The sequence below is a fragment of the Trachemys scripta genome, chromosome 1 (assembly GCF_013100865.1).
Source record: "Trachemys scripta elegans isolate TJP31775 chromosome 1, CAS_Tse_1.0, whole genome shotgun sequence".
Taxonomy (NCBI): Eukaryota; Metazoa; Chordata; order Testudines; family Emydidae; genus Trachemys; species Trachemys scripta.
This window is the reverse complement of record NC_048298.1, coordinates 319,592,847-319,616,991: the sequence shown is the minus strand read 5'-3', so window position 1 is coordinate 319,616,991 and position 24,145 is coordinate 319,592,847. Positions and strand designations below refer to the sequence as shown.

The following is a 24,145-nucleotide window of genomic DNA, read 5'->3' as shown; positions in this document are numbered from 1 at the left end:
GCCTCCTGCACGCCACTGAACAGCTGTTCCCCAGCATGCAGGAGGCGCTGGGAGGGAGGGGGAGGAGTTGATCAGTGGGGCCCGCGGACTCCCTGGGATACCCTCGCGGATATCAGGATCCCAGTTTGAGAAACATTGCTGTATAGAATTTAATGAAACAATATTACATAATGTAGGCCATGTTTCACAATCAAGCCACTTTCTGGCTAAACAAGATGAAGATTCTACATAAGATTAATATCTTCTTTATTCCAAAAAAATATATATATATATATTTTAAATCAAAGCATTTCAAATGACATTAAGCACAAAGAAGAAATGTACTTCTTTAGAAGTTGTGAAACAGACATACAAAAACTCATGGGAGCAACATTACAGATTACAGTGATAAAATCTGAAAGCTGATTTATAGAAATTTATAACGCAACAGAGTTTCCTTTCACAATATAGAACTTCAAAGAGCTTTAAGAAAAAACAACATTTTAAAAGTCTGAAAGGCACATCACCTGGACCATAAAACGGATTGGCATGCTCACTAATCCGTTTTATGTTACATTCCAAAACAGAAATCATAGCACTCCAAGTAAGTAGAAGACTGAAGATGACAGTAGGTTCCTTTGTAAAGTACTATTAAAAAGTGGGATATTGGAAGAAAGGTTTGCGGGGGTTTTTTTGGCTCTTCATAAAATACGAGTATTAATACACGAAGTTAGAGAATTTAAAAAGCTGCATCATTCCGTTGTATTTGGGCGAGTTGCCACATAAACAAACACAACAATTAAAAGCACAACAACAGCCATTGTGGGAAGCACTACAGTGGTGATTTGTTGTCGAGCCTCTTGCATTGCCTGCTTTCTCTCCTTTTTATCTTTGGAGGTCTCCTTTTTGGGTTTTCCTTTCAGCTGCCTCATTCTTCTCTTAGGCTCTTTGTTGTCCCCCCGCCAAAACAAAAAAACAAAAACTGACTTGCAGAGATAGGCCAAGGAAGGTCTTTGAAAAATGGTGAAACAGTCCTTGCTACTTCAGATGGCTGCCTGTGCCACAATCTGTAAAAGGGAGGGGGGAAAAACAAATCTTTCAGACAGGATCAATGTGTATTTTGAATAATGATCACACACATTTTTGACTCCCCTTTGATATCACTTTCATTTAACGCACACCAACATTTACACAGCTACTGTCAATGAAGGCCTATCTCTGAAGACTCTCACTTCATTAATTACACTGTCCATGTGAAAAATTATAGCAGTTCATCATGGTGTGTACATTTGTCCAAAGGCCACTGAACTTGTGCTATGTTAAGTCAGATACAATGCAGGGTACCGTACGCTGGATGCACCAAAGCAAACAAGATAACAAAACTAAAGACAATGAGAATAATCAGAATTAGTCTTCTGTCACTACATAGCACCAGCTGCCTCTTCTTGTAACAGCAGGGGTTCCCTACCAGAGGTCTATGGCTTCCCACAGATTTGCATTACAGATAGCATGGGGAGTAAGCGCATACCTTGTCATTCTATTCAAAGACATCACACATTTATTATCCCCATAAGGCATTTAGTGGAATAAAGGGCCGTCTGATGGAAAAAAGAATTGGAAAGATGTGTTTAAAGCATGGATCTTGTTCTCTGGCAGCAAGAACAGTATTAAAGCATGCCATGAAACAATGCTGTGTCTGTGATTTTATTACATTTGGCATTTTCAGAAGGAGGAATTCATTCCAAGTGATAATCCTTGAGGCAAACCAGACTATTCTACACATGAGGTCATTGAAAATAAGCTGCTGTGAAGCTTCTACTAGTCCAGTGTCTAAGCAGAAGTACCTGTGAGGTGAGGTTAATAAGCACAGTACACAACGTGAAAGTCTCTCTGAGATGTACCTGCTCTGCCACATTCACATGCAGATCTCTTATTTGTGCATGCACATGTGGTGCTGTGCCTGCACAGTGCGCAAACGTCTGCTCTGACTGAAAATTAGGAGTGAAACAACACTTGACCCTTTTATTTATACATTTACGGTAAGTTAACAGACCACTAGCCAACCTTGTAAATGAATCTTTAAAAGATGCTACAGAGCACCCTGCCACCATGGAAATTTCCCAGCGATTTAACAATTACCTAAATGTGTCATTTAAGCCTTCCCATTAGCTAGGAAGAATCTGAACATAAGAATAGTCGTACTAGGTCAGACCAATCTAGCCCCGTATCCTGTCTTCTGACAGTGGCCAGTGCCAGATGCTTCAGAGGGAATGAACAGAACAGGGCAATTATCGAGTGAGCTATCCCATCATCCTGTCCCAGTTTCTGATAGTCAGAGGTTTAGGGACACCTGGAGAATGGGGTTGCATCCCTGACCATCTTATCTAATTCTTTACTGAACCGAGTTATACTTTTGGCCTGCTCAGCATTCCCTGGCAACCAGTTCCAGAGGTTCACTGTGTGTTGTGTGAAGAAGTACTTCCCTTAGTTTGTTTTAAACCTATTCATTTCATTGGGTTACCCTGGTTCTTGTGTTATCTGAAGGGGAAAATAACATTTCCTTATTTCATTTCTCCACACCAGTCATGATTTTATAGACCTCTATCCTATTCATCCCTTAGTCGTCTCTTTTCTAAAATGAATAGCACCAGAACTTTTTAATCTCTCTTCATATGGAAGCTGTTCCATAACCTTAAATGATTTTTGTTGCTTTTCTCTGTATCTTTTCCATTTCTAATATAGTGTGTGTGTGTGTGTGTGTGTGTGTTTTGAAGGGGAGGGGGGTTATTGGACTAAGTTTAGAGAATGTTTATTAGGTGTATCTGGCTCTCACATTCCCTCTCTAAATTCCCTGCTCAAAAATCCCCTGTTCACCAGCTCCTCTGGTTGCTCAGGAACTGGCTTTTAAAACCTCTGTTCTCCCTGAGTTAACACCGCCTCCTTGTCAGAGAATCCTAAAGGGAGTAGGGATAAAATGATGGCAGATCAGAGCCACTCTGGGAAGCTCTCAGTTTTCCCTAGCAGGCCACTAGGCACAGCACAGAGTACCTCCTCAACCTTTCAGATAGACCATACTATAAACTTCAATTAGGCAGGAACATGACAAGCACACAAGAACACACAAACTAAAACACAACAAACTCACCCCAAGGGCTACATAGTCGCTCCTCCTTCACCTGGAGAACTTCCTAGCAAAATTCCCATTTGCTGCTCCTGTTTGCTAGCTCAGACTTCACAAGGGGTAACTCAACTGTGCTTGGTGGTAGGCTCTACCTGGATAGCAACCTAGAGGTGCCTCTCACAACATATTGTCCCTCTGTATGAAATATATACATTGTATTAACGGGCATGATTGCACAAAAAGTTATCCTGGGTAGGAAGCAGCATAAACCCAGCAGAGTAGAGCTGCATACCCCCTCCACTTCATCAGACCCAAGCTTTCTGTTTTTGTGTCTCTCACTGCTAGCAATTAATAGCTTTGTGATCGCTTCATCACAGCTTTAAAAGGACAGAATATTGATAATTTCTATCCATCTGGTGTTCTTGCTACACATTAAGGTACACAATGTCACTCCAGATGCCAGTAAACTCCTGCTGATAGAACAGAAATCTGCATAAATGGCCTCCCTATTGACTGGAGAATGTAGCAAATTACTACAAAAAATAGTCTAATTTTACTGCAAGTATTTTTTTTTTTTATTTTATTTTCACCATCCAGCCCAAGTTCATAGCTTGACAGCAGAAAACAAAAACAAGCTAAAATCGTTTTGATTTACAGACTAAGAGTCATTTTAATTCTTCTATGTGAGAAACTGCACTACAAAGGAATTTTCCCATCCTCTCACGTAAGTAGTAATACACTGACTGCTGAGGTTCTCATCCAGATTTACTATTTCATTGAATGAAGTCAGTGTGGCATCATCCTACTTACCCATAGCTTATGGAAACATTCAAAATAGCACAGCAAACATGTAATACCAGGAAACTAGAGGTAAATCAATAGGCATGTGTTTCTGTCAGAGTCAGGTTCTGCATGGATAGACTACAAAAAAAAGGGAGGGGGAGGGAAATAGTTGGGGAGTTTTGTGTTTCTCATGTTGTGATGAAGTAGGAATTTTCTGTAATATTTTTATGAAGCCTGTGTGCCTCTGTTTCCCCTGTATTTTGCATAGTTACCCAGTGGCTGGGGGGTGAAGGGAGGACTAAGATTGCTCTCCGGGCAGACTGGGAGACATAAGTGTGCATGCCACTTAGCTGTTCCTCCAAGAGACCGTTCCAAACTAGGGGCGTAGCACTGATCCTACGGTGTCCTGATCGGTGACACTTCTGACTGGTCCCATATCACCTGTTCTCAGTTTCCAAACAAAACAATGTTTCTTCTGACTGACACGCCTGAAAAGTCAACCTGGATTCGGAGACAAGGTGGGTTTTTCCCCCTCTTATGTTTGATCAATAGAGAGATTCCGGCAATGATGATGACATACAGTGAGGACATAACCCAGCTTGACTCTTGGAGAGAGTCAGTTCTTTCAGCGTACAGCAAACTTGGGACCTGGATGAGTAGAGAATCAGAGATGTTCAATGAACTTCAGGATGGGTGCCAAATCCTTCATCATCTCAACACTCAGATCACCCGACTTCCGGGATTCCCAGTTTGTTTCTGGATCCTCTTCAAATGGGATTGCCTTGTTTTTAAAACCCCTGCATATACTTTCTTCAGCTCACTGTGGCCTCTCACTCCCTCCACATGCTCCCACTGCTGTTGATTAGGGTGAGAGAGTCTTTTACACTCCTGAAACAGCCTTTTTATATCTGCCTCAACTTTCCTTCTTTTAAACCATCTGAAAAGAAATTTCTTTTGTCCCTTACATTCCTCAATTCCTCCCTTCCTCTGGTACTTAGCGTTATTATTTCACTCTAAAACAGATGATATACAAAATAAAAAGTTTTATATTTGCCACTCAGTATAACTAGATGATCTGATATTACAGCCTAGAGAGAGAGAGAGAGAGAGAGAGAGAGAGAGAGAGAGAGAGAGCGCAACATGAAAATATTGTTTCTATTATTAATATAAATCAGTATGTTTCATATTTTTGTTACTTAAGGGACCAGGGAAATGACCGACAGGAAAAGCCTGTGGGACTTCCTACGATCCACAGTACAAACAGATGTTAAAATGAAACCAATTTCTCACTCAAACAATAAATGTGTGCCTTGTTCTGTACAGCATAACCCATCATTAGCTACACAGAGACCGAAAACATCAATTGTTTATAACCTCTTTAAAATGAATATTTCATTCTGAAACTAAATTAATTAAATCCTGAAGTATTGGAACAGAAGGTTTTCCATAAATGTCAGTTCCCTTAGAATTACAGACTACTGCTCCCAAGTTTGGGAACCTGGCATCAACATACAAATATGTTTCCAATAGGTTTGGGTCATTTGGCTTCATCACTAGCAGAAGCTGGGCTTATGTAGAGATCCGGCCTGAGGATTTCAGGGAAGGTTAGTGAGGCAATTCTTAGGGTTTCACCCAAACTGAACGAAATCATTTGCTATAAAAATGGGGGAGGTGGATCTCCTCAGGTCACTGCAGGACCTCTGCTGCACCTTTTGCCAGGGATCCATTTATAGCTTCCAATATTGAAACAAACGTTGCAAGAGAGAATTTGTCCAAGTCACTCAGGACTCAGCCATGGGAGAGTTGTGCACACGGTCTGGTGCAATGTAGCACATACACAGGATTTACAAACAACAACTATGCAATAGCTTGGGGTTTGATAGTGTTCACTTGTATAATAGGAAAGAACAAATCTCCACACTGCAATAATTCCTGGGTGAAATTCCTGGGCTATGCCAGTGAGACTAGACCAAAGCCACAGAGCAAATCAATGCCAGAGCTGGGATTAGAACAGAGTCCATTGTTCTCAATCCCATTAGAACACACTGCCTCTCGTTTCTGAGCTACCTCTTCTCGTGGCCAAAGGTCATGCTGGCCGTTCAATACAAAAGCCTAATTCAGGTGGAGGAAGAGTCACTACAGCTGTGTTGGTCCCAGGATAGGAGAGAGACAAGGTGGGTGAGGGAATATCTTTTGTTGGAACAACTTCTGCTGGCGAGATAAGCTTCCGAGCTTACACAAAGCTCTCCTTGAGGTGAAAGCAGAAAAGAGCTTGCAGGACCCTAATGCTATTGGTGGCAGCATGGGTATTGGTGATCCCCCACAGGTCCAAAATTATTTGTGTCCTCCCCAAAATTCAAATTCTGTGCCCACGGTTTTCACAAACCGTAAGGGCCATCAGCCCAAGGTGACTATATGGAGATAAGGGACTAGCGATGGATCACGAACCGTCTGAGTTTTTGGTCAAATCATTCATCTTTCAATCCTAGTGTGATCAACCAACTCTCTTTGTAAGGCGAAGAACTGGAAACTTAGTTTTTCTTTTAAACAGAAAGCTAAGCGTCTCCTTCACATTTCTAGTTCCCTAAACCAGAGAGGCCTCGTGGCTGCAGGTCGTGCGTGCCTCAAAGCCTTGCTCTGTTAGCAGTCGCTCGTCCTGGTCCAAGCTTTCGTTAAGGCTGGAACTGAAACATTAGACTAGTTCAACTAACCGGTTTTGGAAGAGAGATCAGATGCGTGTACACAACTCGACAGATACTCATGTGGGAACAGCACTGAAAACCGTTACCTTTTTTGTTTGTTGGGATTAATGACTAAATTATTAGATAGAAAGAAATCTTCTTAAATCACTAATCTGAAACAAAACGACAAGGTGCAGCAGAAAGTGGTACTGGTTATTCCATACGCGGCACCATTCCCTCTGAAAAAATACTAGTCCAGCATACCCTGCCTGACCATCTTTCAAGCAAGACTTGAGAGTTCTAACTACTTGGAGTCAACTAAAGAGTCCCTGGTACCTTCACAAGTATAAATGTTTTTATATGCAGTGCCTGGCCAAAGTCCAGCTAAGGTAATAGTATACTGTCACCTCCTCCACTGCTCCCCACCAAAATTCTCCCTGCAGTTTCAATTGGTCCTAAACTGTTGTGTAGGGTTAAGTTGTACCAACTGTTGCCCTGAAGTGGCTACATTTCAAATGAACATATAAATCCTTTTTAAAGAAAACCAGCACACAAGGAGAGAGCATTCCTGGTTTTACGGGACCGTAGTACTTCATGACTATATACAACTCTACCCCGATATAACACGAATTCAGATATAACGCGGTAAAGCAGCGCTCTGGGGGGGGGGGGGCAGGGCTGCGTGCAGATCAAAGCAAGTTCGATATAATGCGGTTTCACCTATAACGCGGTAAGATTTTTTGGCTCCTGAGGACAGCGTTATATCGGGGTAGAGGTGTAAAATGAAAGCTATCTTTAGTAATCTAAATAGTTCAACCACACACTATATAAACAACTATGACCAACTGCTACGAGACAGGAAAGCTAGGTTGTTTCCAGTTATTCTAACCAATGCCAACTCAACGCTACAATCTCTACAGCTCTCTCTATACACAAAACACATGCACAAAAGACTGTTTACCTGCACTTACACATGCAATCACATCTATACAGCTGAAGAATTTATTACAGCCAGTCTTACACCATGAATGTATTAGCCACATGAATCTGAATAATTTCTTCTATTTCCTAATCAAAGAGAGTTTACAAACCAAACTGGATTGACCAGGCCTTGCTGTCCTGTGTAACACCATAACACTCCATGAACGGCTACACTGCTTGAAATTCAAACAGGAACTAATATTTATAATTTAAGGTATCCCTTAGGCAGGGTACCTGCATATTAATAAATCACACATCAACAAATTAGCAGTGAGGCAGGTTTTGCTCCACTGAAGATAGTTGATGGCAGTGGGAAAAAGGGATGCTAGGAACTTGAACAGACAATGCTCTGCAGATTACTGTAGTGGCACTTGGGGATACCCTCTCCAGAGCAGAGATTAAATTGGGAATACACTCTAGCCTTATTATAAGGACAACATTTTCCACTAGGAAATGTGAAAAATTGCTTTCGGTTGCAACACTCCTGAAGCAAGATACAAGCCATATTGACAAGAGATTCTGTGGGAGCGTTTGCTTACAGTTAAGTGAGTTTGCCTATACAGGGGTGGCTCTACCATGCAGCCAGAGGGGCCAGTTACATGGATCAGCAATTTGGTCTCCTCTGCCCAGGGCTTAGCCAGCATGGCTGAAACTCTGTTATGACTGAAGGAGATGTGACCATATTGGGTCAGTAAAAGCAGTTCAGTTGCTGGGGGAGGACATAGTAGGGTAGGTCTGTACATGTGTCCATGAATGTGGTGTTGCCACAATCCCCCTTTTGACCACATCTAAGCCCCGGGGCACATGTCTGAGGATGAGTAAGCTAGCATGTCTGAGGGGTGTTGGTAAGTACACACCTCAGGCTGTGACAAGGCCCCGTACCCATGCCAGGGTGCAGTATACACAGGGCCAGATCTCAAGTTTCAACTGTCCTCCACGCCCACACTGCACTGAACCCTTTTCTGCCTGACCCTTACGCAAGCTATAAAGGTCCCTGTCCCCTCCCACTGACATCATAACAGCTTTCCATTGCAAGCTTTACAGATTAATGCAGGTGGACATGGGCAGCCGCTTGGTCCAGCAACCACACCAGGTTGGTGGTCGGAGTGCACTGTCCTTCACGACTTGGCCCAGAGTTCCAGGAACATTCACCTGTACCGGGACATTTCATGGAGGCTGGAGCAGACGGACATTCAGCAGACTTCAGCCTAGTGCCAGGAACGCACCGAGCCCTTGAGACTCCTCTACAAGAAGGCAGACAACTCCAACTGTCGTTCTGGGAGGGCTCGTCATACATGGCTGTGCTATGAGGAGCTGGACCGGGTGACATCAAGGGCTTTCAGTGCAGAGTGCCAAGTGGCTCACGACCCCCCTCTTCATCCCAGCCAGCTTCACTGCTCCACAGGATACTGATAAAGGTCTGAGCCAGGAGTGCCGGGAAGCTGGATACCGCAGACCTGGGCCAGTCTGGCTAGGGCAACAGAACCCTGAAGAGCTGGTCTGCATAGAATATTAACATGGAAAGAGCCACTGAATCATCCTCCTGCTCCCTTTTGGATCAACTCATCCTTCAGCAAGACTTAGGTGATTCCATGATTCAACTTGTGGTTCCTATTACATAACAGAACATCTGCCATTGAAACAGGCAAGTGTATTTAAAACAGTGCCCGTGTAATTGCTGGACAGCTACTGTTTACAGAGGGAAATGGTAATTATGAGCCTGATTAGGCAACCTTTACTCACACGAGTAGTCCCATTGCGGGGACTAGAACTACTCCTGTATGCACTGCCCAGTAAGAGTTATGCAATTTAGCCCTAAATGACTGAAAGCAACATGAATAAGTCTTACCCCTGCATTTTCAAATTAGTGATCTGGGTTATAGCCGTCTGACTTGTTCAGTTAAAAACAGGCAGGACACAGCTAAAATCATGCACAACCAAGAATTTAGGAGTTAATGTTAACAACTGCCAGGATTTTGAAATTACCACATTTCTGTGACATTTTTATCATATGGCTTCAAAAAGAGCTAACATTAAGACATTGATTAGAAGAGAATATTGGACCTGGTGAAAAAGATCAGTTCTCTCCTCTATAACGAAGACAAATTTTTGAGATACTACAAAATTTACCTCTGTCCATTTCACTGTCAACGTATTATGATTTGCTCCTACAATCCTTAATTTTAAGGATAAAAGCTTTTAGTTGCATGCATGACAATGAGAGAATTATTAAGGTAGTGCACAAAAATCAGTCTAACTTTGTCCTTTAGCAGGGTTTGGTTTTTTTTGCCAAATTACAGACCTAAATCAAAATTGACCCACCATTACTAGAACATCACATTTATAGTAAGTGCTGCTTTGAGATTCTCTAAACTATTCATTGCATTTGGAAAATGAAAACCATCACTATATTCTTCCACAGTGTCAGAGGGGAAAAAAGGCTGTCAAAGTAAGAAGAGCTATTTCAACCCGTACTGGGGGAGGGGAAAAAAAAAAAAAAAAAAAAGATTTATACATCTGGGAAGATGTAGTTCAGGGATCGGCAACCTTTCAGAAGTAGTGTGCCGAGTCTTCATTTATTCATTCTAATTTAAGGTTTTGCGTGCCAGTAATACATTTTAACACTTTTAGAAGGTCTCTAAGTCTATAATATATAACTAAACTAATGTTGTATGAAAAGTAATTAAGGTTTTTAAAATGTTTAATTTTAAATGAAGCTTCTTAAATTAAAATGCAGAGCCCCCTGGACCGGTGGCCAGGACCCGGGCAGGGTGAGTGCCACTGAAAATCAGCTCGCGTGCCGCCTTCAGCACGCATGCCATAGGTTGCCTACCCCTGATGTAGTTCTTAAACACAGGCCAAGTGCGAAAATTTTTGGTACATAAGGCAGTGCTAATTTGTAGTTTTATTCCATTAACAGAGCAGAACTCCATGAAAGAAGAGGAGAGAGAGAAGCATTTTAGGCGCCGTTAATTAGTGGCATCAGATTTTTTTGTAGGTAAAGATCAGTATCAAGAAGGCTCTTAGGTTAGGTTCTAGTATGAAGTAGTTTTCAGGAGAGAGAGAGAGAGAGAGAGAGAGAGAGAACACAAGTTAAAAATAAACATGAATTTGTCACAGAATGTATTAGTTTGGGGGAGGTTGCCAAAGGAAGAAAAGAAAACCTTGCCATTTCCTATTTACACAAACAGAGATCTTATTAAATTTAAATGCAATATGCTGCAAGACCCAGCAAATGACTTGATAATATGTTTGCTCAGCTGTTTTCTTTTAAACTGCAATTTTCTTCTGCTGTTACTGACAAGAACCCTCTGAAAACAAGATATTTCTCTTACTGGTGCATTTGTTCAGTTCAGTCAGCTTCTAAACAACAAACAACAAGCTGGAAGATTTAAACCAGTCACTGATAGCAGCCTGCAGTGATTTCAAATAACAAGCATTCAGCCTTTGTGAGAATGAACAGCAAAGGAAACCAAATGTGAAAATAACATGGGTTTTCCAATATAACTATGTTAGGGTCAACTGTCCACTGTGAATTTGACTTTCACTACCAACTCCTCTCACAAACTGAACAGTCATCATTCATCCTTTGAACTGGTGATGACCTAAGATGGGAAATACTCTGTTTCCTATTATCCAATATATATACTTGGTTACCTCTTTCATTCAAACTACTAGATTCCCCAAAAATCCACTCGGTGAAACTGCCTAACCATAAATCTATATATGAAACAGATTTATAAGGCACAGGCACAGCAAAACACCAGGAAATCTGAAGCCTGATGTTGCAGTTTTGTAATATGAAAGGACTGCTGATGCTTTTCATTATAATCCCCTTTATTGTCATTAAAACTTTGGCACTGAAAATGCCATTCAGGCTCAAACTTGGCAGGCAAAGTCTATGCCCACAGCAGGAGGGGACTGTTAATTCTAAAAAAACAAAAATTAGATTTTTTTGGCAGGGAATGGGAGAAAAACAGAGGAAGCGATCCCCCAGATATGGGGGCAAGATCCAACAACAGCAGATCAACAGCCTTCTGACTGCAAGGTGGCTGGGCCTATGTTGGATCCGAATGGTCAGGGGTAAGGTTGATCGCTCCATTCAGGACATAAAAGGAGGAAAAACCTCCTGAGGCTGGAGGTTACAGAGCAGTCTGGGGAAGAGCTCATGTGAGCGAGCTCCTTGTGTCCTCGTGGGGCTTCAGTACACCCAAGCTCGGATGCTTTTTACTTTACGAAGTATCTTGGAGATACTCACAGATTTAAAGTGAGACGAGGCTGCTGCCAGGGCATTTTGAGTGAGGGGTCCTCTCAAGCTCACTCCTTCAGGGCAGGTTGGAAGCCCTGTTGTTCAAGGCTTCTCAACGGATAGCTGCAGAAAGCCTTTGCTGGCTTTCATGCCTGTCTGCTCCTGCTTGCACGCGCACCCAGAGACGTCTGATTAGCCCACTAGATAAGTACTGCACGGTTTATAAATAAATGTAAAGCGAATCCCTCACCCCCAATACAATCATTGATGAGGGCGAGCTGGGAGCTAGGAGACTATCCCTGCGGGAATTAGGAGGGAGAAGGACTCCCCGGCAATCACCACGTTTTCAGGTTGGATGACTATTTCAGAACGTAAGCGATGCGATGGCTTTGCTGGTCCGGTTTTCATCCGTGCCCTGCTCTCCAAAGCGCTCACTCAGAGTCGGGACATTACCAAGGGGTGATAGAGAGATATTCTTCTCCCTGTCGCACATATCTGCACACCCAAAAACCTGCCATCCCCACATTAAAATAAATACCAAAATGTTAGGAGAGAACTGCCCAAACCACGTACACTCAAAGCAGGGTTCCTCCAGTGCTGGGGAATCCAGGCCTGCTGAAACTACTTGTTTTTCCTACATGCTTGATAATCTTTCAAGGGAGCGTTTGCTGCACACTCAGTCATTAGAATCAGAGTTTTTGTGGGCATTTTAGGGTTTTTCCCTCTAATCTACTAAAATCTAATTCAATCGACTCTCAAGCTTACTCCTACATTCGTGTTATATTTTACTAAACTATCCCACATGGTAACAAAGCACCATGGCTCCTCTGGCTTGATTGAACCCACCTGCTAGGTGACACATCATTACATAGAGCTGGATCAGGCTGATCAAATCCCTGTTAGTTCCCCTCAATTTACACATAAGAAGACAGGGCAACATTAAAGTAAACTAATTAAACTTTCTGCATTTAAATTAAGACCTAATAAAATAAAAGAGACAAAAGGAAAAGCTTTACATTGTCTAACCAAGGACTGTTTTCCCAGCATAACTGTCCTCCAACGAGAGCCCATAGGGCTTAGAAACAAAAAACTGCAGCCCCATTTTGTCTCATGAAGGTAAAATCTAATCGGTTCTGCAACAATGGCTTGCCCAACACGTTTATTTATTGAGGAGTAACACTTGAGTTAGGATTTTCCAGCAGCACAAGACCCATTAGCAGTAACATGGCACAGAGCCAGGTGGCTAATGTATCAGTCCATTACCAACAAGCATGAGAAATGCAGGTGGCTATGGGAGGGCATCTTGTAGAAGTTCTTCCAGAAAGTTCAAGAAGCAACTACAGGTTCATACCACAACCCGGAAAACAAAATAGAACCACAAAAGTGACTTTAAAAAAAAAAAAAAAAAAAAAAAAAACACTTATCAGTTCCCCTTATGTAACAGAAGTAAATAAGGAAGGAGGAACAAAGCACAATACATAACCCTCTCCAGGTAGTACTTCTACAAACAGTAATTAGTATTCCATAACCCTGGGAGGCAGACACCGAGGATCTCAAAGTACTTCTAAACCATCAATTAGCCTCACAACCCTGTGAAGCAGACACTGTTTTTCATCCCCATTTTGCATATAGGGAAGGTTCTGGTCCAAACAGTTTCAAGTGCATGCACATTTGTGCATGTGAGTAATTTAAGGGAAACTGCTCAGGACCACATACATGTACAAGGTACTTGTGCATGTGACTCCCTAAGCTGCATATAAACATCTGGTGTTTTGGATGTAAAACCTACATAGGCACACTATTTGAAACACTCATCTAAATGGCTTAAGACCACACAGTGAATCCAATGCAGAATTGGAAATGGAATCCAGGAGTCCCAAATCCCAGTCTCCTGCTCTTATTAGCCCATGCTCCCTTTTCTCTCATAGAATCATAGAATCATAGAATATCAGAGTTGGAAGGGACCTCAAGAGGTCATCTAGTCCAACCCCCTGCTCAAAGCAGGACCAATTCCCAGCTAAATCATCCCAGCCAGGGCTTTGTCAAGCCGGGCCTTAAAAACCTCCAAGGAAGGAGACTCCACCACCTCCCTAGGTAACGCATTCCAGTGTTTCACCACCCTCCTAGTGAAATAGTTTTTCCTGATATCCAACCTGGACCTCCCCCACTGCAACTTGAGACCATTGCTCCTTGTTCTGTCATCTGCCACCACTGAGAACAGCCGAGCTCCATCCTCTTTGGAACCCCCCTTCAGGTAGTTGAAGGCTGCTATCAAATCCCCCCTCATTCTTCTCTTCTGGAGACTAAACAATCCCAGTTCTCTCAGCCTCTCCTCATAAGTCATGTGCTCCAGACCCCTAATCATTTTTGTTGCCCTCCGCTGGACTCTTTCCAATTTTTCCACATCCTTCTTGTAGTGTGGGGCCCAAAACTGGACACAGTATTCCAGATGAGGCCTCACCAATGTCGAATAAAGGGGAACGATCACGTTCCTCGATCTGCTGGCAATGCCCCTACTTATACAGCCCAAAATGCCGTTAGCCTTCTTGGCAACAAGAGCACACTGTTGACTCATATCCAGCTTCTCGTCCACTGTGACCCCTAGGTCCTTTTCAGCAGAACTGCTACCTAGCCATTCGGTCCCTAGTCTGTAGCAGTGCATGGGATTCTTCCGTCCTAAGTGCAGGACTCTGCACTTGTCCTTGTTGAACCTCATCAGGTTTTTTTCTGCCCAATCCTCTAATTTGTCTAGGTCCCTCTGTATCCGATCCCTACCCTCTAGTGTATCTACCACGCCTCCTAGTTTAGTGTCATCTGCAAACTTGCTGAGAGTGCAGTCCACACCATCCTCCAGATCATTAATAAAGATATTAAACAAAACCGGCCCCAGGACCGACCCTTGGGGCACTCCACTTGAAACCGGCTGCCAACTAGACATGGAGCCATTGATCACTACCCGTTGAGCCCGACGATCTAGCCAGCTTTCTATCCACCTTACAGTCCATTCATCCAGCCCATACTTCTTTAACTTGGTGGCAAGAATACTGTGGGAGACCGTATCAAAAGCTTTGCTAAAGTCAAGAAATAACACATCCACTGCTTTCCCCTCATCCACAGAGCCAGTTATCTCGTCATAGAAGGCAATTAGGTTAGTCAGGCACAACTTCCCCTTCGTGAATCCATGCTGACTGTTCCTGATCACTTTCCTCTCCTCTAAATGTTTCATAATTGATTCCTTGAGGACCTGCTCCATGATTTTTCCAGGGACTGAGGTGAGGCTGACTGGCCTGTAGTTCCCCGGATCCTCCTTCTTCCCTTTTTTAAAGATGGGCACTACATTAGCCTTTTTCCAGTCATCTGGGACCTCCCCCGATCGCCATGATATTCTCTCTCTCACAATATTTTATAATACATTCAACTCCCACCCCAATTTGTATTTATTTGTGTATTTTGATTTATGCACCCACCCACTGCCCAGGAAGCATGTTCACTTACAGGCTGTGTCTGTACTAGCATTTTTCAGGAAGTTCCCACTGGTGCAGCAACGATGGGAGCACTAGTATAGACCAAATATAGGTGTAATTGCCACAGTGTATCACAGCAGGTCTAGACCACAGGGCTAAACACGCTTGTGCTCTGCAACACTATCATGGAAAATGGATGGTAGTGCCACTCTAGGATATTTTCCAAGAAAATCGCAGAAAAGGCATTGAAAATACAATAATTTAGAAATATCATCCAACAAATTAAGCCCTCCCAAGTTCAATCACATCCCACCAAAACCCTCAGTACTCCATCCAACCTTCCATTCAGATTTCATATCCCTTTAATAAAATAACTGACTTCTTATTCTGAATGTCTCTTAGCCCTGTTTCTGTTTTGCTTTCTCTGGCAGCACAGTTATTTAAGTCATTTCTAAACACGACCCATAGTCCTTTTTCTTGTTTCCATTCCACTGCAATCTTTCAAACCATCATAAATAAGTGCTTCAGTTCCATTGCTTTCTATTTATAATATCACAAACACCTTGCTTTCTTTGTAGATTCATGCAGATTGTTCCAAAAGTCCTTGTACGTTATGGCAATTTCAAGACACATGCCAAAAGTAAATGCTAAAAAGCAAATGTATTACCTAACAGATGCTACTGACCAACTTCTTAAAATACTGCTCCCTCTGCACACAACTGAACTGAATCAGCTGGTATCTACTCTTAGCATCTCTTCTTGAGATTTCAGAACATGCCCAATGCTCTCCTGCTATGTACCTCTAAGTACATCACACTTCCCAGATAGCCTAAATCTGGATCACTTTTAGCTGTAATCCCAACCTACGCTGGTGGAAGCACAGTCCGCATTTGGGAGTGTGGGCAATGGGAGGATCTCAAAAAGCCTTACAACATCAAGAACCTGATCCAGAGCCTAATGACTAAGTCACTGGATTAGGTAGTACCTGACCTTACTATATACCTGTGTCATTTTCAGAGGTTTCAGATGCCTCTAGTCTGTCATTCAGAAATTCTGAGTGTGTCAAATTTTGGAACACAGTATAGGACACATTTCTGAATGAGAAAGCTCCAACTCACTCTGTTTGCCAACAGCAAAAATAACCTTGACATTCCTATCTTAGAAATCAGCAGAATTTTATTTTTTAGTGTGGGAGGGAAAGGGAAATAAATCTTCAGGATCTCTTTGGATACCATAAAGAAGGGCACCGACCCAATTCCCACCCCATCCCCCTTTTACAGGTCACCTTTAAAGAGAGCATACTCCACATCTCTTTCTAGCCTCTGGCTGGCACTTAGAAATTCCCATCCCACATCATCTCCCGCTTGCATATATTTCATATATATAAGAATGCATATTTTTCATTCTTCCATTACTCCTTTTCTATCCTCCAGGGAGGTTTTTCATCTGGTGTCACAGCAATATCCAATAAATCTGCAATGAGAAGCCATGCTGTCTATAATCTATATTTCTGAATCTATAGCTAACACACTGTTTTGGGCTTTGAAGCAACTAGGGCAACTTAAAATGGCAAGCGTTGTTCTGTCTACCCATCCATAAATTAGGAGTGACAACAGCAGATTATTACTCATTCGCTCCGAGTGTTTGTTTGGCCCAGAGAGAGCTGGCTTTGTTCCAAGAGCTGGCAAACACTGGTTAATATACATGTAAATGTATTATTTCTCTCAGAGTAGGCAATTTCACAAAATGAAACACCGGATTAACGACGAGCCTAGTTTCCTGCTGATGTGTGTCTCAGATGCAGCGTTGCTGAAAGCCTTTGCAATCTTTTTCACACTGAGTCAACAGGGAAAAGCCACCATTTCATTTGATAGTGAGACAATTTCACTGTGGAAACATGAAAGCATTTTGTATAAATATTAATCACTGAAGTTCTTCTGGAGTTAAAGTGGGATGGAGGCTAGATTACATAAAGCTCCTGTACTGACCTGATAGGCCAATATATGCTGAGGAGGTATCGCCAACACTGTTCCAAATTAGGATGCTCTTCAGTACAATTATCAACCCTAGAAATAGATCGAGAAACCCCAATTTTTATCATGAAAGTGTATTTTCAAATACCTTTCACAATTCATAAGAGGCAAGAGGAGGCATCTTGCCATGTCAGCTTCCAAATTTTGGGGCTGAGCAAAATGAGTATGTTGTTTTCTTAGCAAATTACTACTAACCAGGTGTGGGGTGGGGGTGCGGGGGGGAGAATGCCATAGAAACCACAAAATATTTAAAAAGAAGAGGTAAGTAAACTAATGCACCAAACCATGGAGAAGGGAGAAAATGAATTTGTTTAGACACGATCTATCTAGATGCTTATATCATGCTCATCCCTCTTGTAAGAGCACATCAAGCTTGAAAGCTTCTCTCTCTCATCAAGAGAAGTTGGTCCAACAAACGATATTACCTCACCCTACCTTGTCAAGTCAGAGGCACATTCTGCCCAGTCCAACAGAATGGGGGAGATCGTGCTGTACAAGAAACTCATCTGGGAAGCCCATGCCCAGGTGTACGCCCTTCACAGCTCCAATGGGGCTCTCTTCGCTGTCAAGCAGATAGGGCTAAGGATGAAGGCAGGGATTTAGATCTACCAACCATTGGTGTCTATCCCCATACAATAGAGGTGCATTTGCTATGGGAGCTACTGCAACTTGAAGGCTCCAACAGCAGTCATAAAGCAATCTTACAGGCGGGGTTAGGGTTTACCCACTAGCACTGGGAAGTGCTCCAGCGTACAGCCCCACATGAGCCTGATAGAAGGCTGAGGAACACCTAGCATCAAGAGATCCTAATACTGGGTCTCAAATGCTAATTGAGTCTCTATAGAGCAGAAACACCAAAAATATTTACACACTTCAGAAGAAGTGGACTTAGAAGGAATGCAAAATGAGCTAGAGAAAGCTGGCTGGAATCCAAATAACGTATTGGAAATCAGCAGTAGGAAGTGGGAAGCGTTTCAGAAACAACTGGGGCAGCTGCAATCAGCATTCATCTCCATCAAGTGAAAAAAGGACACAAGATGAATGAAAACAAATGGCAAGTAAAACAGCTATAGACAGGAGAGGTTTAAAGAGAGAAAGAAACCGGACAAGACCTGGATTTATGGGGCTACATACATACAGATGGTGTCAACAGCAAGGAGGGGAGGGAAAGGAATTACTTAAGTCCCAAACTGTTCCACATTGATAGACCCATTCATTTCAGCCAAGCCCCCAGAGGGGCATGAAGGTCCACTCCCAGGGAACGGGATGTGAGCTTTACCATAGTAAAGGCGATGTAAACTAGGATTACTGTGATTAAATTTAGAATGGGAAATGTTAGAAAGGGTTCCTGTTCAAGCCTATGAGGAAAAGAACACTATAATTCCCCGATCAGATATATAAACATTATATGGACCATTAAATAAATTAAAATCACATTCAAAATACTTCTCATATTTATTTTTTAAAATAGTGTGGATTTTCTATTAATATCCAATGCACAAGATATTCTGGGGCTCATTATTGCTGAAATAATCACATGACTCGAAGGTTGATGACATTCAGCTATGATCCTTGTATCTAACAAGGCGTTTTGCAGCCGTGTCTTTATACTAAACACCTCCACCTCCCCATTGTGTATGGCTGCTTACATGGTACATATAGATAATCACACATGGACTCTCCTGAATGGAAGGGTGACATAGCAGCATGAGTCAGGGTCAGACAGAACAGAGGAAAGGATTTTAAAATTTATTGTCGGGTATCACTTGAGAGCTCAACTTTGTATGTGCAATGAAAAAACTGCTAAAGAAAACACCGCTCAATGAAAGAAGATGGCACTATTATTAGATAAGCTACCAGTGAGACATCATTGATCACCACATCTGATAAAGATTTTAACTGTACTTGAGAAGTGACAGATAATCAGAATTCTTCATAGGTTTCATTCAGTTCCGGTGACAGTTATACATACTACATAGAGGCTTTGGAAACAGATTTTTCCTGCAGCACTCTATTCCACTGCTGCATTTTATCGTCATTTTGACTACTGAGACTTAATGCTTATCTAGGAGAAACAGAGATGGGAACCCACAAGTTATATGAACGGTCAGGAAGAGGTTAATCAGTACATCCAGAGTACTGTCGAGATGGAAACAAAATTGACCTGTGAATAAAATCAGAGCCTAGAGAAAGAACAAAAAAATTGTTTTCTTAAACAGGTATCATAATATAACTCAGGTTTGGTTGTGTGTGTTTGTGTGGGGGGGACTTTTGGGGAGATTGTTTTTGAAAGTTTGACGTTAAGAGTTAATCGAACTTTACAATTTCTTTCTTCTTTTCTTGTTTTAAACACAAAATAGAAACAGATTAGTTACATGCAGACTATATGATAGAAGACCTCCCCTTCTTTCATTGTTCTGTTCCCACAAAGTTAACTAAACTACAGGATTTTAAACCTTGAAATGAAAGTGCATTTTTATTTGACATGCCTCTTGAGAACTCAAAACCCAATGCATATTTCCCCCAACTACTTTTGCTCTTTGTGTTGCTCTCAACACTTTCCTAGAAGGGAGTTTCATTAGCATGCAAAACAACAGCTCAATATTATTACTATTGTTTCATAAAGGGACACACAGTCAACTTGAAACCCAGTCAGTCAGTTTCAAGAAATGAGTTAAATGTAGTCTGAGATTTTATACCTGCCTCCAAATCTCCCTGACAACCTTCCTGCTTTTCCAACCACATTTTCCTATTTTTAAAATATTTGATTCAGAACAGCTCAACTGTGTGGCATAGGTCCTATACTGTTACATCCTGCCCCCTCCGCCGAGATTCTCCTTCTCTCAAGTGATTGGGTCTGTTCTTCTAGACCAGGATGATCTGAGTTTTCTATTCCCCTCTGCTGCTGTGAAGTACGGAGCAGCCGTGGTGTGTAGCCCAGTGACAACTGTGAAGGCCTCAGGGCCTATAAATTGCTCAACTTTCTATAGCTATCATTTTGACCCACTTATTTGATTCAAAGCTGTGTCTATACTGCCACTTTCAGCACTAAAACTTTAGTCGTTCTGGAGTGTGAAAAAACACGCCCCTGAGTGACATAAGTTTTAGCGCTGAAAAGCGCCGGTATAGACAGCGCTTTATCGCCGGGAGGCGTGCTCCCAGCGATAAATCTACCACCCCTCATTCAGGGTGGTTATTTTTTTTTAATCGCTGAGAGAGCTCTCCTCCAGCGATCAAGCGTGACTACGTGCTGTAACATAGGCAGTGTAGACATACCCCAAAGTCTCCATGAATGTTATACCTGCTTAGAGAAGGCCTGACACAAATGGAAGCAAGTGTACAGTGACAACCCTCAGCACCAGGAAAAGCAGAGGAAGAAAGCTCAACTGCTCAGCTGTTGGCAGAAAAACAGAGATTGCTGTGTCATTCAAAATGAGTAAAAGGGACGATGGCGGATCCAGGGAAACTTTTCTTAATCGTGAAGAACATGAAGAGGACAAGGCTGTCACAGAAGCAGAGCATGAGCAGCAGCTGAGCTCAGGTATTTGAAATGCATGGTCAGAAAGGGATATTAAAACAAAGGGCAAACATGTTCCAGGGAAATGCCTGAGAAATTCTAGACAACAGGAGCAGAAAATAATTGGACAAGTAAGAAGCAAGTAAAACCAGACAAGAATACAGAGCCTTAAAACCTTTATGCTGTTTCTTAGCTCCCATAGTTTCAAGGATTTATTTATTAAGATGTGATGTTAGAGCACCCAAATGGCAGGGAATGGCTTCACAGATGGTCCCTGAGCCAGTGGTTCTGCGGGATTATTTTCCACTGGCCTTCAACCAAATAAGCGACGCCGAATTTCGACAGCAGACGCTCTTGCACCGAAACATAGAAGTGATACGTTTACATTATGTTCAGAGCTCGCTAGAATTTTGCAGCAACAACGCTATATTTGCAAGACTTGCCATTGGCAGGAGAATTCCAGAGAACTTGGAAACATCCCACATTATGGAAGCATGTCCCAGCCTCTCCGATACTGTGAATTCCGCAAGGCAGAGTTAATTAAGGGGAGCTCCAATGCTGGCCAGGAATACTGGCAACCTTAGCAGCTCCCCAGGGCAATGGGAACTAAGGGTAGCCTCTGACTCCAGGGAGCTCCTTAAAATATTGTGGTGGTAAAAGTTAACTGCCTCAGCTAGAATCCAGTTTGCTAAAAAAAAAAAAAAAAAACAGGCGACCTTAACAAATTCAATAGGAAGTCTCAGAAATACTGCAGCACTGAAGAAGTCGAGACTCATTTAATTCCCCCATTTCTTGTACTGTCTCAGCTTCATAGGTTGGAAAAGAATTTCCAACCCCTTCAAAAGAATGAAGGGGCCATGGACATGGCCCTGAAAATTAAAGGCACTCTGCACTTAGATGGAGCTGCTAGCGTCCCCTAGAGTTAAGGTTGCCCATTACTTTCCATGCTTTCAGTTGCTTATAATAACTCTGCCAAACTTTAACCATTTGGACTGAAATTTTCCATTCCAGGTGTCTGCCCCAGGCTGCATTTTTTGGGAAAGTTTCAATTTAAATAGTTCAGCGATTTGCAAGAATGAGAATAGGGGAAAATATGTTGTTTTGTCCAGGTTTAAAAACAAACAAACAAAAACCAACACATAAACCTACAACCATTTCACTGAGAAGCTCCAATTGAGGTGGTGGTACAGGAGGAATAGTATGTGATGATGTAATTAAAGACTATCATAACAGAGACACCCAAGGGACCTGAATTAAGACTCTACAGGCAAGTTTAATTCTGGCACTTCCAAATTTTTGAGTACTTGACTTTGCAACCTCAGTGTTTTAACGTAACGTTTTGAATTTATACATACATAACAGCAGCACCTATAGGCCCAAAACTAAATTAGAGCCCCATTGTGCCAGGCGCTGTATAAACACGTAGTGAGACGCATTCCCTACCCCAAGAACTCACAATCTAAACCAGTGGTCTACGCACAAGATCACTTTTTGAATTTAAGTGCAACCCAGGGTCTGCCCCACCCCTTCCCCAAAGCCCCGCCCTGCTCACTCCATCCCACTCTCCTTCCGTCACTCGCTCTCCCCCACTCTCATTCACTTTCACCAGGATGGGGTAGGGGGTTGGGGATGGGGTGCGGGCTCTGGGTTGGGGCCAAGGGGTTTGGAGTGTGGGAGGTGACTCTGGGCTGAGCCTGGGGTAGAGGGGCGGGGTGCAGGAAGGGGTGAGAGGTGCAAGCTTTGAGAGGGAGTTTGGGTGCAGGAGGGGGCTCTGGGCTGGGGCAGGGGTACGGGAGGGGGTTCGGGGCACAGGAGGGGGTATGAGGTGCTGGCTGTGGGAGGAGGCTCAGGCAGGACTGGCTCCAGCATTTCTGCCACCCAAGCAAAAAAAAAAAAAAAAGTTCAGCGGCAGGTCCTTCGCTCCTAGAGGGAGTAAGGGACCTGCCGCCCCCCGAATTGCCGCAGGTGCCGCCCCTCTCCCATAGCCGCCCCAAGCACCTGCTTGTTAAGCTGGTGCCTGGAGCTGGCCCTGGGCTCAGGGCTGGGGCAGGGACTTGGGATGCAGGAGGGGGTTTGGGGTGCTGGCTCCGTGAGGGAGTTGGTGGTTGGGGTGTGAGCTCCTGCTGGGCAGGACTTACCTCGTGGTCGGTGGCACAGAGAGGCTAAGGCAGACTACCTGCTTGCCCCAGCCGCTCCTGGAAGTGGCCAGCATGCCCCTGTGGCCCCAGGGGAGGAGGGGACGGGCACGTGGCTCCGCGCATTGCTCCTGCCTACAAGCACCACCCCCACAACTCCCATTGGCCGGGAACGGGGAACTGCGGCCAATGGGAGCTGTGGGGGCAATGCTTGCAGGCAAGAGCAGTGCGCAGAGACCTCTGCCGTCCCCCCCAACCGGGGGGAGGGAGTGCTGGCTGTTTCTGGGAGCAGCGTGGGGCCAGGGCAGGCAGGGAGTCTGCATTAGCCCCACTGCGCCGCCGGACTTTTAGCGGCCGGAGACCGCAATCAACTGGCAGAGGCTCCAGGATCAACCAGTGGTTCGCGATCTATGGGTTGGTGACCACTGACCTAAACAGACAAGATAAAGTGTGGCAGAGAAAATAAAGGCACAGAGAGGTGAAATGTCCTTCCCAAGTCACACAGCAGGTCCGTGGTAGAGACAGAAATACAATGCAGATCTCCTGACTCCCAGTCCAGTGCCCTATCTATGGGACTATACAAGGGGTTGGCAACCTACTGCACGCGTGCCAAAGATGGCACGCAAGCCGATTTTTAATGGCACGCCGAGGTCCCGGACGCTGATCCCACTCAGCCCGCTGCTGGCCTGGATGGACGGAACCCTGGGCCGGCAGCAAGCTGAGCGGGGCCAGCGGCTGGAACCCCAGCTGGCAGGAGCCGGCGGACAGAACTCCAGACCAGCAGCGGGCTGAGCCGCCCTCAGCCCGCCGCTGCTCTGGGGTTCCGGCCGCCCGCCGCCCTCAGCCCGCCGCTGCTCTGGGGTTCCGGCCGCCCGCCGCCCTCAGCCCGCCGCTGCTCTGGGGTTCCGGCCGCCCGCCGCCCTCAGCCCGCCGCTGCTCTGGGGTTCCGGCCGCCCGCCGCCCTCAGCCCGCCGCTGCTCTGGGGTTCCGGCCGCCCGCCGCCCTCAGCCCGCCGCTGCTCTGGGGTTCCGGCCGCCCGCCGCCCTCAGCCCGCCGCTGCTCTGGGGTTCCGGCCGCCCGCCGCCCTCAGCCCGCCGCTGCTCTGGGGTTCCGGCCGCCCGCCGCCCTCAGCCCGCCGCTGCTCTGGGGTTCCGGCCGCCCGCCGCCCTCAGCCCGCCGCTGCTCTGGGGTTCCGGCCGCCC

General features: G+C 44.2%; 1 long non-coding RNA gene across 1 annotated transcript in view; it reads right to left on the bottom strand.

Moving 5' to 3' along the window:
- Window positions 1-229: 229 nt before the first annotated feature.
- Window positions 230-24,145, bottom strand: part of LOC117871222 — a 39,566-nt gene continuing 15,650 nt past the window's right edge. The window contains exon 2 of the long non-coding RNA XR_004644182.1: window positions 230-1,046. This is a non-coding gene — a long non-coding RNA (uncharacterized LOC117871222). The remainder of the gene's footprint in view (window positions 1,047-24,145) is intronic.